Source organism: Strix uralensis, chromosome 3 (assembly GCF_047716275.1).
Source record: "Strix uralensis isolate ZFMK-TIS-50842 chromosome 3, bStrUra1, whole genome shotgun sequence".
Taxonomy (NCBI): domain Eukaryota; kingdom Metazoa; phylum Chordata; class Aves; order Strigiformes; family Strigidae; genus Strix; species Strix uralensis.
The window spans coordinates 114,215,836-114,231,194 of NC_133974.1; positions in this window are offsets into that span (position 1 = coordinate 114,215,836).

A 15,359-nucleotide genomic window follows, 5' to 3' on the forward strand; every position below is an offset into this window, starting at 1 on the left:
CTGCGAATCAGGGTACAACCAAGAAGTGGCACATCAGTTAGTCCTTATGAATTACTATATGGGAAACCATATGAATCTCTGGAACCAAATCCAAATATGCATGTAAAAGGAAAACAAGATGTGTATAATTATTTACTCTCCTTAGGAAAAACCCTGACTGCAATCCCAAATGCAGTAGTGTGGAACAGACCTCTATCCCTGGAAAATTCAGTACATTACTTTCAACCTGGAGACTACATCTACGTGAAGACATAGACTTCTGAACCCTTGCAAGAACACTGCTGACTACCTTTAGAGCCATCAAAATCTCAGAATCAGATGTGTGGATACACTACACTAGAGTGAAGAAGGCACCCCCTTCCTGGAAGGTCGTCAATAGGGATCTGGGAACTTCAAAACTGACTCTAAAATATGTCTAACTTTATGTATCAACTGGAAATTGGTTTAGATTTGATTTTAATCTGGAAACTGATGCTAGTGGGATCCTGGTTTGAAGTGACAATCAAAAATCAAAATGCTACTGAGAATTATGAGGACATGTTAGACCTAAAAGCGAGGAACAGAAGGCAGGTAGAAACAGAACAGCTAATATACCTCCTAAGGAAAACACCAGAAGAAATCTGATGTTAGGATTAATTAAGGAATTTGCCAATTTGCAGAATGTAACACAAATTAGTGCTTGTTTACCAATACCAAGAGCAGTAGGTGAATCTGTTCCATGGGGAATTTTAACAATGAATTTGACCAATCTAAGAAACAAAAATGAGACTACCCATTGCAAACAAAAAACTTGTTGTTGAGTGGTATGAATGAGTGAAAATTATCAGGAAACAATGGAAGTCCCCAGGAAATCAAGCAGACTGTGAAAATTTGTTAAATTGTGTTTTCACAAAAATAGGAAGATATCGAACTGTTGGGTGGTGTTCTTATGATGAACAAATTAGAAACAATGGAAGCAGAAACATCATGGAATGGAAGTGTGACAAAACCAATCAGACTACACAAGAGGAGGAGGTGCAATGGGATTCTATATGGTCCATGACGATATTTGCTCAGTTTCAGTATATGGCTAGAACTCCTTTGTGGTTTACTTGGGATCAGACAACTTTTGCAGCCTTTCCATCAGTGCATGACAAAGGAAGCACACTGAGAGAAAAGGAAAATTTCGTGTCTTGGTGGAAATGTGAGGAGGTATATGACTGCAGCAATGTAGACCCAAAAATTCCTCCTTTGGCTGCTGCCTTAAGACATGGGTGTCTTTGCTGAGGTCTTAAAAACAGTCTTAATTTAACTGAAACCTATAAATCCAAAAGAACAATAATATTTAGCTGCAGAAAATCTACAATTCAGAGTCCAGGACATTTAGTTTGGGTAATGAGTGATAGAACATGGACAACACATCTGCCCTTGGATGGAAAAGTAAAACAGATTAAATTAGGTATGCCAACGCTGTGCCCAATTTGGAAGAAATCTCCTCTTAAAGGATCCTTAGAAAATTTAAAATTAAAGTGGGTTAAAAGATCAGAAACAGATGAAATATGGAATGAACCCTCAATGGGAGTAAAATTGCCTGGGCTCTAGAATCCCTTCTGAATCCCATAGCATCAAACAGAAACAGGGAATGGCTGTATCAACTGACTGGACAAGTAGAAAGACTGGCAAATGTCACAAGGAAAGGATTTAAGGAACTAAATTTACAATTACAAGAAACCGCAAGAATGACTTTGCAAAACAGAATGGCCCTAGACATGCTCTTGCTCAAAAATAGAGTAGACCATTGCTGTATGCATATCCCAAATGTGACACAAGATGTAGAACATGACCTAGACATACTAGGAAAAATTAAGGAAGATATTGAGAAGATCTGAGAAGATATGTCAGAAGATTAGATAGACAAAATTTTACTGGATTAAGTTGGAATTTAAGTTCATGGATAAAATCATTACTTGGCACATTATTATCTTGCTGGTTATTTTCTGATGATAATGTTGATTTACTCCTGCTTGAAGAAACAAATTAAGAGAAAAATTGCGTTCAAGCAAATGATCATAAGAGAAATCCCAAGACTCCCAAGAGCATACAGTGAGACAGAAATGTAATAGACTCTGGTATGAAAGTATTGAAATGATTTTCAAAACTTTCAAAGGGGGGATATGTTACTGATTTATTATTAATTTGAGCTGATTTTAATGATTTTTGGTGATTTTGATTTAAATAAGGAATGATTTAGAGTAACCATACAACCAGTTATGCTGCTACAAAGTCCTTTGTAAAGTCCCAGGCTAAGGCCACGTAGGCCGGTAATAGCCATAAACCAGATTTCTATTCAAAGAACAAGACTCACGACGAGGTACCACTGTTAGACTGTTCGGTAAGGACGATTTATTGCCCTGTAGACCAGGTGTTCTAAAAGTTACATTGTGAAAGGGCCTCGAAGCATGTTAAAATTGCAATGTGAGACAAAGTGCTTTAGTCAAGGGCACTGGAGGGTCCTCCTTTTAGGTCAGTAGTCTGTGGTGGTCGCAAAAGCAGCCCCCGACTCATTTTAGGACTCAAGTGCACATGACCGGAAAGAGGTGGGAACAAGAAAATGAGTTACGGGAATTATCACGTTTATGTATGAGAACTTGATTAATATGTATTACTATATCCTATATAATCAGCATGCTACATAAGTTAGGTGTGTGTTGTTGGTGAGACGACTCCCCTACGCACCCAGCCGTTAATAAAGGAACATCTGCTTATCTACATCACATTGGTGTCGGTAAGTTCTTTTATTCCATTTTGGTGACATCACTGTCAAAGCCTGACAAAGCTGTGGAAAATGAGCTTGGATAACTCCAACAGGCAGTAGGTTTAATTGAACACTATTAGCAGGAGCCTTAGTCTCACAAGTACAGAGACACACTCTCTCTCACCTGTTTTGGACCCTTGCTAGCAGTCTCTAACTCCAAGAAGCACGTAAATACATTTCTACTTGATTTATTCAAAAAACAGCAGCACATTGAAAAATAGTCATGCATCCATTATAGTGCTCCAAGATTATACCAAGCTTCAATATTTGCATTGGAATAGCACGCAGTTCCCAATTCAGCAGGTTCCATAACCTTTACAAAAAGGTTGCTTTGTTCTTTCTTAGGTTAATGATTCACAACTATTCTACAGAGTAGTTTTATTACAAAAAAAAGTTCTGCTGTGCTCTGAGGCTAGGACTACGTCTCTTGCTTTCTCTGTCAGGCAATACGCCTACATGATTGAGTAAGCAAAGGGACAATTCTTTTCTAGTTCACATTCAATCAGAAAGTAGACCTGCCTGGAGCATGCTCATCATGAATCTGCCACATAAATATCTTCCTTGAAGCAGGTTTACAGAACAATAGTAAAAATAATTTTAAGTGTGTCAAAACCCAACATTCCTTGATAAGTATCAGCAATAAATATCAGCAATCCATTTTTTCCCAACACACACATCCTCAAGTCATGCTGAATTTAGTATTTTACTCTAGAATCAATTAATGGCATTGAGGACTTATGCTGATCTTGAGCAATAACATTATTCATTAAAAGATGATGACAGTCAGTCTGCAGTATTTGGAAACAGCAAGCTAGATACTGGACATCACAGATCTTGACATTTCATCTTTCATCATCTTCAATCTTTTCTCCATCATGAGAAACATCGCATATAGACAGTAAGGTCCTGGGCAAGCAACATCCCAGATGGCCAGAAATTGTCCTGAAGAACTGCTAACCAAAAGCTTCCACAATATTTAGTGTTTTTCATTATGTGCCAGCTGCTGAGATCATGTGGCTTCATCTGAAATCTTAGCTTTCACCATGGCAATATCTGTTCCCCAGATCTGCACAGGAGAGTTTGAGATGATAAATTATATCAGCTCATACTACAAAGAGGAAAAACCTCAGCCTATCCTAAAAATATGCGTTTTTTTGAATTATCAGTGTTGCACAACACTTCCTCCACTTGTTTGTACACACCGCCTAGTTCATCACGTGTTCTGTAACAATAAAGGCATTTTTATGATGCACATCTTCAGTGTCCTACCTATTACAGTAAGAAAGTATTTTCACTCACACTTGTATTAGAAATAATATGCCAAAACCCAGGTTTGCACATTTGTATTCAGCATTACTTGAACAAACTCAAACCAGAGTTTATAGCAGCTTGACCAATGAAAAACTAACTAAATAAGTCATGATCTGGTGTGCTTACTTTAAAATAAAATTAGGTACTGTTCTATTACTTAATGCCAAAGTAACTTCCAGAGAATTTCCAAGCTAAAAGAAACACTGCTTCTACTACCACACTGCCTGGCAGAGGAATCCCACAGGTGAAACTTCCCCTCGCTTCTGTGTTAATACCTTGTGATTCTACTTGCTAAAACAAGGATGTGATCTAAGCCTGTGTTAGGCAAAGAAAAAATAACCATATAGCCCGGAGCTGGGGGCGGGGTGGGGGCGGGAAGGACCACACACACACACACAAAAAATTGTTAGTGTGCTGGAAGACAGGCTACAGACCTGCTGGACTCCACATGCATCTCAGGGGAACAAGGCTGCAAAGTGAGGGAGGCTGAAGTACATTTCTTCGAGAGTGAGATCATCAGCAGGGCAAAGGCAAGGTTTTCCTGTGAAACGAGACAAGCTGCACTGATCTATTCTAGCTGAAGATCTCGCCCCTGGCTTTCTCCCTGTTCTGAGGGAGAGATTTACCAGTAGCAATTTCAAATGGTAAAGAGGATAAAAAAATAGGGGAAAAAAAGTGATTCAATCCATCCAGATGAATTACTTCAAGCATTTTAAAGATGATGTGGTTACAATATGCTTTCAGAGTACATGATTTCTTGAGCACAACATCCACATGTATTGTACCATACGGTTTTAAAAAAATAAACACACCGATAGAACTGATGCTTGCTAGAAACCAAATACCCCCAAGATACATCTCTAGTTGGCTAAAAGAATGTCAGTTCACAAGGATATACTATACGTATGGCATTCGGCTAGAAAATATTAAATAAACTTAACTACAGTGTAGAAGATTCTTATAAGCTCCTCTTTCCTTGACTTAATCACCAGAACCTGTGAAGTTTATGCATCTAGTACAGATACGTGTGGACTTCTAGCCTCAAAATTAAGTATTTATTATAAATATTTAAAGAATTTGTGAATTAATATCAAAATCATCCACATCTTGTCAAAATTATTTGACTACAGGGAAGGTGCCTATTTAAAAAATCGTGGGATTAAAAAACCTGGAAAAAGTACTTGGAAGCTGCCTTCACAGGCAGGATCGAGGTGAATGACAATTATTTCCAATCAATCACTTTATCTGCAAGGTAGAAAAATAAAAGATAAAAGTCTAGTGGGCACTTCTTAAGTCTGTTATGATGTCCCTCTGCTAGCTTTAGACATACACTTACACTGACAGACCAGCACATCTAGAAAAGCCAAAGATTAAAAATGATTCAGGTGCCAAAGCTTGCTTTCATATGAAGGAACATAGTAATTATAAGATGTATTCCTGCAATTTTGCACAAATAATGACAATCCCATCCTCAATTTCCCATATACTACTTAAATTTTCTCTCTCTCACCACACACACACACAAAAACAAACATGTAAATAAAGTACTGCGGCTCTTCTTTCAAGGTCAAAGACCCATGCTGAGCTGTGCTTTTTTTTGTTTGTTTGTTATGCTCTTGCCTTTATTATTTAGTCATCGTTTACAAAAAAAAAAAAAAGTTATTTCTCTTTATTTAAATGCATAACTCCAAAGTACTGCAGAACTGACAGTGGTGAAATATGGAGCTTAGCACAGAAAACTCCTTTCCTATAAGATAACCTCAGAGCAAACTCCAACCAAACTCCTAGGCTTCTGCAAAGAATTCAAACTACATGTGGCTTTTCTTATCAAGCTTCAAGAAATTTTATTGCATCTGCTCCAAGAATTTTAACAGGTGGAAAATTGACAGCATGCAACATAACTTGAGCCAGTATCTAATATTCTCACTTCATGGGGGAACTAATTCTGAAGACTATTTAATTCCTTGTTCACAGAAAATTCCCACTGAAGTCAATGATACTGTGTGGGGTGAATTTAGCAACTATAACATAAAATGGTACAATAGCAGCTAGTCCCCGAGATAAAAGAACTTTACTTATGTAGAACTGCTCTTGCAACAAAGGCTGAAATTATCAAAAACCTCACATGGGTTCAGATTTCATTTTAATTAGAAATAAGTTTCAAAATAGTTCTTGAGGTATATCAAACTTTAAAGCAATCCTAGGCTTATTTCCACAAGCAGCCACCAAAGCCGGGGTAAAGGTTTGCACAAAATTTTGAGAAAATTAACTGCTTCTGCTTCCTTCAGTTGTTTTGAACAAACTGTACTTTGTTAGGAGAGATCAAAGGAAACAAAACAAGGATCATAAGAGTTGCTATAATCTGTCAGTGGTGTTACACCTGGACAAGCATCCTAGAGACAATGTAAGGTACTTTAGAGAAGAGGGAAGACAGCAGGCTGTTCAGTGACATTTGGTCACAGACTCTGATAGACTGTTTCATTTAATGACCAAGCTGTAACTAGTTAGTGCAGTGTAACATGAGCATGGCACAAACCCTCCATGTCCGAATATTTCCCTTCAGAAACCTTACAGTAGATAATTGGGAATAGCTTGTTCAAGGAATATTTCATCTAAACCCCCAGCACTTAGGCAGTTGGCTTATATGTGAAGCATGAAAATGTTTACTCCTCTAGTAATCCCTCCTTTATTGTAGGATTTAGTTACAGCATGATTTAGCATTACCACATTACAAGCTGTATAAAGAGTATTTCTGGGAGTTTGCTGCTTGGTTGTTTGGGGGGTTATTGGGAGTGGCGTCTGCCTTATAAGCAGTTTATGTTACTGAAATCTGACTTAATTCCCACTTTACCTTCTATAAAGAACACTTTCACATATCTATCATCTCTTTTCTCAGTTGTTGTTCTTGAATTTTCCTGTCTTTTCATGAGTTTTGTCCTCCGTGCCATTACATGCTCTTGAAATCAACTGAGTATTGTATTCCCCAAGGATATACTGGAAGATGCAATACGTTATGGAGAAATTTCCTTTATTTGCTATTCTAAATGTGTACTCATCTTTCATCTGCTTTGTCTCAGTCTGATACAGTTACTCCAAGAAAACAAACAAAACACACAAAAACCCCATAACCATTTAAAAATATAGTCACTCTAAAAACCACAAGTCATTAACCCTTCCTTTATACCCTTGACATTACTTAAGCTGACTTGTCTCTTCACCTAGTTTAGCTTCATACTGGAATTACTCAGCCTCCTCTTGGCTTTGATTCAGTCAAGTTATCATCCAGTTTTTCAATTTAATTCATATTTTGGAAAAAATATCAACAGTAAAGCTTTACTTACACACAGCTTAGCTGATACACAATATTGACCTTGGATGAGCTACTTCTTCCTTTTTTCTGAGGTTTGAGACAGTATCTGATCCATAACAGTACTTAGTTCCTTTTATTAATAAAGGACAATTGGCATCAGTAACACTTTGCTGCAAGGGACAGTGTGGGGTACATGCATAAATGCCTGCAGGGTTCACACAGTGCAACAGCTGACACAACCTAAAGCACGCAGTGGCCACAGTACTCTCTTCTGTGCTCCACCAGTGGAAATATAGATTTGAAATCTTTCAGCCTGACCTCAGCATTAGCAGTGATCTGCTGCATCCACAAAGCATTGCACTGAAGTTCAGGCACCAGCATTAGCAGAGCCATAGAAGTCCACACCAAAACCTGTTAGCTCTGCAGAGTTCTTAATGGAGCTGCACACTGCTTCTCCTCTTCCACAGGGCAGAGCTCCACTAGCCTCAGGCACCTCTGTGCTTCAGCCTGTAGCCCCACGTAACACCCCTTCCCAATGCCAAAGCAGCAACACCTGACTTACTTGCTTTGATAATGAGCAACACTCTTCCTCCTCCACATTAGTCTTCTACTCATTAAGTTTTCCCTGGAAGCATGTAAAAGCTTCACCTGTTCGTTAATACAGACTCTTTGGGGTACTAAATACTAGCGTCACTCAAAACAACCTTGTTTTCCGACATCAAAACAATAGAAGTTCCTGTAGAAGAATGACTTTCTCATGAAAGAATAAGGATCATTCCTTTAAGAACATATTTCAGTAGCCTAGGACCAGATCATCACACTTCCTGCACAGACTCCTGCCTTCAGAAGCCAGTAGAGCTGAACTGGTTGGCCCTCTGAGGAACATCCTACCCTGACTTCTACTGGTTTCTTCACAGATAGAATCTTGTCACAAACTTATTCCCCAGTCACATTTTGTCACATCATCTGCATGCCTCTTCATGAAAAAGAAGCATTACTTATTTTGCTCAGCCTCAAACAAGTTACAGTAAAAGCCTGGGGCAGAGCATTTTGCTTCATTTCTGTATTCATCAATGTAAATAATTACTACTGAATCTGCAATGAAATAGCATATCTCTATTCTATTACTAGAAGAGTAAAATATCAGCCTCACTTCTCAGCTTACTCAAACATTTTCTGGAATATCAGCTCCTCTAAACTTAGGAGTTTTAATTGCATTAATATTAGCTATGCTATTGCAAAATCCATTAATTCAAGCAAAAGACAATAATTAAAACTAGGAAACACTGAGCTGAAACTTTTTGTAAGACAGAGCATAGCAAAGCTAAACATTTTCCTAGGAATTGAGAGCTTGTGGTATGCACGAACTGTAGCGACTGATCAACCCTAAAAAGATAATTGGTATAGGGAACAAACGGGTTTTTCAGTTCAGATGTGTGATAGCATAAAAGAGTTAATGCTGGAACTTCTGAGAAACTATTATGAATCTGAGAAATGTCACAACTTCTTTACAATCTGTGAAAAAGTCCCTTCCTTTTGCTTCTGAGGCAACACTACGCTTCAGCAGGCATCAAAAACTTGAAAGTAATGGAACTGGATCAACATCACAGTTCTTTCAGGAAGCTTTGCTTTTTGCCTCTGAGAAATTAATCTTTTTTATGAAACACTAGTTTAAATAAAGCATCCCTCTCACTGAGACTCAGCATATCACATTTAGTGATACAAGAAGTATATCTGCCCCAGTCAAAATATCTATTTTTGAAAGGGAGGGAAGACCACTTCCATCTCACCTATTGTTTAATCCTCCAAATCTTAGAAGAGATCTTTGGCACCTGCACACACATATTCAGCAAAGGATTACTTTTTCTTAGTCAAGCTATCAAAGGGCCAGCAAGTAATTTCACTGATGTTTTGCTTAGGTACCATATTTACTTTGTGTTAAGGGTCATATCAAACAGATAAAGACTCCAGATACATCCAAGTTTTAACATAGGCCTCATAATAGAGTCCACATTTTCAAAGTACTTGCAACATCTAAACAGATCTTAAATGTGGTACACATCCTCCAGTGAGAACAGAGTCAAGGCTCCAGCAAGCAATGATTTTTCAAAAATTGCAGCTAGCAGAAGGGACAGCTTTATGGCTCGTGAAACATTTTCACCACAGAACAGTGTGTAAGATACAGAAGTAACAAATTCTGGTCTAAAAATCCCTAACATTAATTGGGCCTTGCACTGACTGCACCAGGTGGTTACACTGCAGTGTCTACCATATATGAACTCAAAAGATTTTTGACTCTCAGAGTGTAAATACCCTGAACATTCAGTATGTACTATTTGTGACACATCTCAAGGAATCAGGATACCAATAAACTTCTGAAAAGTTGCAGACTACCCACAATTTTATAAAGGCATAACTCCAAAATACTAGGGGAAAACGAAACCTCACCACTAACCACCAACACGCTTCTTAAATTCTCATAAACTGGTACAAATTAGGAGTAAAGAAAAGCAAGCTTACCTGTCTCTGGAACAGTATCTTCTGAAACAGCAAGGAATACGATTGATGGAGACACAGATCCCACATGTGTCAGCAGGAAGGGAATTCACATTGGGTAGGTTGAGAAACTCTCTCATTTTACAATAGCCTTCTCTTCCATTTGTTTCCTGCTACTTCAGATCGCATTCAAGTTTTATGTAAAAGTTTCCTCCTTATAGAGTTTTAGCACTTGCTTCTTCCAGACCAGCTGATTTGTTTGACTGTTTTTGACAAGGTGATCTTTAAAAGGCTAGAGTGACAGACCAATCTATCAAACCAATGCTGAATTTTCTTTTACATTTTTTCCACAACCAAGAAAGTCCAGAACCCCTGGGCTTTTCCAAGCCCAAAGGTCAGTTTTGTCTCAAGTATTTGCAGAGCTCTTGATAGTAACCATGTTACAGCTGCAGGATGAAAGGATCAACACTCATTGCTACTGTTACAGTCTTACAAGGTGTGGCAGGCTCACCTGCCCTGACAAAGACCAGGGCTTTCTGGCTGTTGAAATGTAGCAGCCACCTATTCTTTTCACACCTGTACTTTTGCGCCCCTATGGTGACTGGGGTCCTCAGCCACTAAGAGCTGACATGACCATATTTTGACCACAGATCAGTTTTGACTACAGTATAAATGGAGTCCTGCCGGACAGCAAATTGAGTTGGTCCTCCTTGGAGCAGCAGGTCTGCAGTCAGGGACTCTCCCCTTGGATTGGGATACTGCCCAAGGTACCTCCTTGAGGTTGAGAGCCCTTGCTTTGCTGGATGAGTGAGTTTTGGGTCATCATTCTAACGTTTACAAATTCTTAAGTTGACTTAAGTTATATTAGTTCTGTTTGACAGACATACGAACCTGTACTTTACTAATGTTTGTCAGAATGCTAAACAATTTTGATTAGAATAAATCTCATTTTGAGTACAAGCCTCATCTATTTTGAGGGCTTCCATGATATTTCAATTAGCATAGTCAGCAGGATGTCAATAGAGGAATTATTGTGGAGACACAGCTGTGCCCCTTCTCCCCTAGACATACAATGGGCAAAGGAGAAGTGGTCCAACTGGGCGGCGGTCGTGGAAAGGCTAGAACAAAGCCACATTTTTGGGATTACAGAGGTAAAGAAACTACTTTGATTAGAATAAAACTCATTTTGAGTACCTGCCTCGTCTATTCTGAGGGCTTCCATGACATAAGGATAATACAATTGACTCAAAAATCTTTCCTGGAACTCCGAGGTTAGAGTCTCCTTCTCAGCTAGCCAAGTGCTAATTATTCTTTTCTGCAAGCTTTGTCCACCCAACACACTTTCCATCGAAGCAGCAGGAGAGCTCTGAAGGGTGAAAAGGCCTGTTTATTCAATGGCTGCTTTGTGGGTGCTTTTCCACCTTTTCATTCTGTGAGCAGAATCCAGGACTGCCGCAGATTCTGTAAATAATCTCATGTATTAAAGGTGCATTTGTCTGTGGGAAAGAAAAAAAAGTGTCTAATGTCAGAAAAGACTTTTATAATTGCTGCAAGATTATCCAGCACTGGTTTATCTTGTCAGTGGTAGCAATGCCCAGCCAAATTACCCCAGGAAAGATGCAACTATCAGAAATACAGTTATCCAGATAGGAGAGTTAGTATGACACATAAAAATCCTCTCATATCCTGCTGCCTACTTTGAGACAGAACAGATAGTTGATCATAAAATTGACAGTTGCTTGAGAGAAAATAATTCAGAGTGCGTGGACTCAGGCATGCAACTCCTCCTCTCAGATAATTAAGACACTCATAGTTAAAAAGTATACGTGCAAGAAACCCTCCTACCTGCTTTGTGGCCTAAATATCTTTCAGTACTACCATTCTTTCATATTCATTTTTTTCCTAAGTTATTCATCCCTGGATAATTCCAAGAAGTGGTGAACTTCTTAACTCAGAGCTGTATTCATCATTTTAACAGGCCAAATCACTCTATCACATATCTTGGCATAAGTGACATACTGAAACTAAGTTTTTGGAATACATTATATCAGATTCTATGCAGTCAATGCTTCTTTCAATTTCCTTACTATTTGAAGTCAAAGAAAACTGTGTTACAATGTTAATCAGAAAATAAAAGATATATTTAAATATTGTTTTGCAAAAAGAAAAAAATAATTTAAATGGAATGAATAATTAAAGATGATGGAGACAGAATTGAGTCCATGTATGTTGGTTATGTGACACAGTAGTTTTGAGGTGTTACCATAAACCTCTTATGTATCAGCAATCAAGTAATTATGGTGGCCCACAAATTGCTTTATGTAGCTGGGCACATACACCTGCCTCAAATTTATTAATAGATCTTTTCAGTGTAAATCATCCTTCTTGCCATTTGAATTTATGTAAAGGCTTTTACTCCATAATTTCAGAGTTCTTCAAACACAGATTGTCACAGTTGAACTGTCAAATTACTATATTCATGTAACAGTCCACACTATTTATATGAAATTAAATATAGTATGATCAAAACCAGCCAATAATTTGTGGCAGAACTAGGCAGAGAACGCTTGAAATGCTGGATCCCAGTACCCCAGCTTCACACCAGAGAGCATTACCCTTTCCCTTGTTTTGCAGTACCTAAGTTTATGATGCACTTTTTAAGGGAAGAGCTAAAGAAAGTAAAAGAGTTATCTACAGCCTGTCACAGACATAGTTTGTACAGAGCAATAACAAGACATTTCATTTATTCCTTTTATGTCTCCCAGTGAGCAGATTTGTTTTTAAATATCAGACGCAGATCCACTGTGTATGGGAGACTGAAATGTGAAAGTGATAAATGAAGCAGAAAGTTCACGTCAGATCAAACTCTTACTCATTACATTGAAATACACGTGGATTTCCCAGACTTCCAGATATGGTCAAAAAAAGAACCTGGACATTTCGCACATTCCTGAACATCTTACAAGAGGGCATAAATACCATTGAGAATACCAAAACTGAAAGATAACATGTCCCCATAGTTAACTGTTATGTATATGCCATGTTATATATCTATGGCTGAAAAGACAGTAAGTGCTTGAAATCCCCTTGGAAATTATGCTAGCATTGATATAATTCCTTTCATCGTCAGAGTTTCCCTATAGACTACAATGAAATTGTTCCATCAATAAAGTACTGCACATGAAACATTGCTCTGTCACTTTGCAACTAAGCCTGAACAAATATTTATCTAGTAGCTTACATTTTTAGCTGGTAAAAAACTCCACAAATAAACCACATAGAAAGCTACTCAGCATTTAAAATACAAAATTTATGCTTTATGTAAGAAACTGTCTTCACTTTTAAATGACTACAGCTGTCGTAAGATTTGCTTCTATTATGTGGAAAGTTTCTGTATGAAGATAATACTGTACACACATAAATTACCCTACAATCACTCTGAGTATCTTTGCAAGTAATGGTAAACGCAATAGTTTAAGTGGATTATTTTAGAAGTATCTATGTAGAAATAAATTTTAATGCAGAATTGGCTGCATTCTTAATCATAATTCACCAACTATGTCATTACTGACCAGTGACTAAAACTCCAAGTATTAAAAGGCTGTGAATATTTAAACAATGAGATCAAAGCACACACTTTATCATCAGTATCTAAACCCATCAATTCATACTCTGAATGAGTGCTCAAATTTGATAAAAGTGTCTTGGTAAAAAACAAAGCAGCACATTAAACACAGCAACCAGACCACAAATCCTGCTGTAAGTTTACCTGAGTAACAAGCAGACAAATGCCAAGTTGTGTTCATTGTGTAGGTTTATGTGACGCTTGAAAGGGATGGTGGCACTAGATTAATTTAGGAATAAATCAAAATAGTTTGGGAGTGAAATCTCAGGGCAAGGGGGAGTAATACTGTTGTTTCCTTATTTCTAAACAATAATAAAATGGAAAGGCACAAGAGGTGCCAAGAATATTACCAGTGGGCCAATGCAATCCATGCAAGAAGCAGAAGACAAAACAATACAGATGCTGATATCACATGTAGGCTTTTTACTTTACTAGAACTGAACTCGCACCACAGGAGGACCTCCATACTGACCTTCTCAGTTAAAGCAATGGGAGTGCTGAGGTAAGAAATGCATCAAGTAGCCCAGTGAAGGATCTGGCCCTAGTTTTTCAGCCTTTTTTACATTATATTGACATTAAACATAACACAATATAGAACACATTGATTTATATGTTTAAAATAAGGCCTAAAGCTTTCTGTTTTGCCTGGAGAATGGCATAGAGCCTCCCAAAATAAAATTTTAGGTAAAGAATGACTTTCTTGAGAATTCACAAATAAATTCATTTGTGAATCAGAATGGTTAAGCTGGCCCTTCAGGAAATACAGGTGCACAGAGTACAAGATTACTTTTCTAAACAACCTACATTATCAAAAGCTAGACACATGAATCAGAGTAGTTTTTTGGAGAGAGTTAATACAAGTTTTATTCTTATCTTTTATTTTTTATCTCTCATAAATAAGAGCTTAATATCCTACACAGAGACCACAATAATCATCATTGTCAAAGAGCAATCACACAATTTTCACCTTTAGAAAAAGGATGTCATCTTATTATTTCCATAACAAATTTGAGGTTACAAGCTCCCTCAGCAAAAGTAGCTATGACTTCCATTCACATGATGCCATTCACCAACAGGAGAGGAACCCACATTTTCCCCAGGAATTCCTTGGCTTCATGCTTTGAAAAGGTAGGAGGTGGTCTACTATCCTAAAGGCATGGTGAAGCCAGGTGTGCTAATCCTGGGGGATAAGCATCTTGGATCCATAACTCAGATTAATGACAAAGATATGGTGAGAATATACTAGTATCCTGCCACCATCACCCTACACGTAATGTTTTTAGCACAGCAGATGTGCTAACATCATATGGGCCTTTTAGACTTCTTAGAACCTCCCTCTTCTTGCAAACTTTACAATATTCTGAATATTCCTGAATGTATCTGTATCTCCCGGGACAGAGTGCACACCACTGCAAGTCATGATAATAAAAAGGCTAAAGTTTCCTTAGGTAAATGATAGTAAATCCCACCTTCCCTCCTCATAATGCTACAAAACTAGAGAGCATACTCAAACAGCATTTTTAGTGTCTCAGTCTTATTTAAAAGAGATACTCACCAGGACACTCAAAGGCACATATCTGCACAGAAGAATTAAAAACCGAAAATGCCTACCGTCTTAAAACACTGAGAGTTGCAGATAAAGAGATAAGCAAGACAGATACTGATGTGTGTATGTGTGTAATGGAGTAAACATCTTTTAGCATTCTTTCTCCAAAATTGTTGGCAAACACTTTTCATTTTTAAATTGTGAATAAGTAAATCGGGGAGAGACCTACAAAATTCCAACTTTGAATGTTATAGCTAGCAGAAACCAGCAGAGCAAA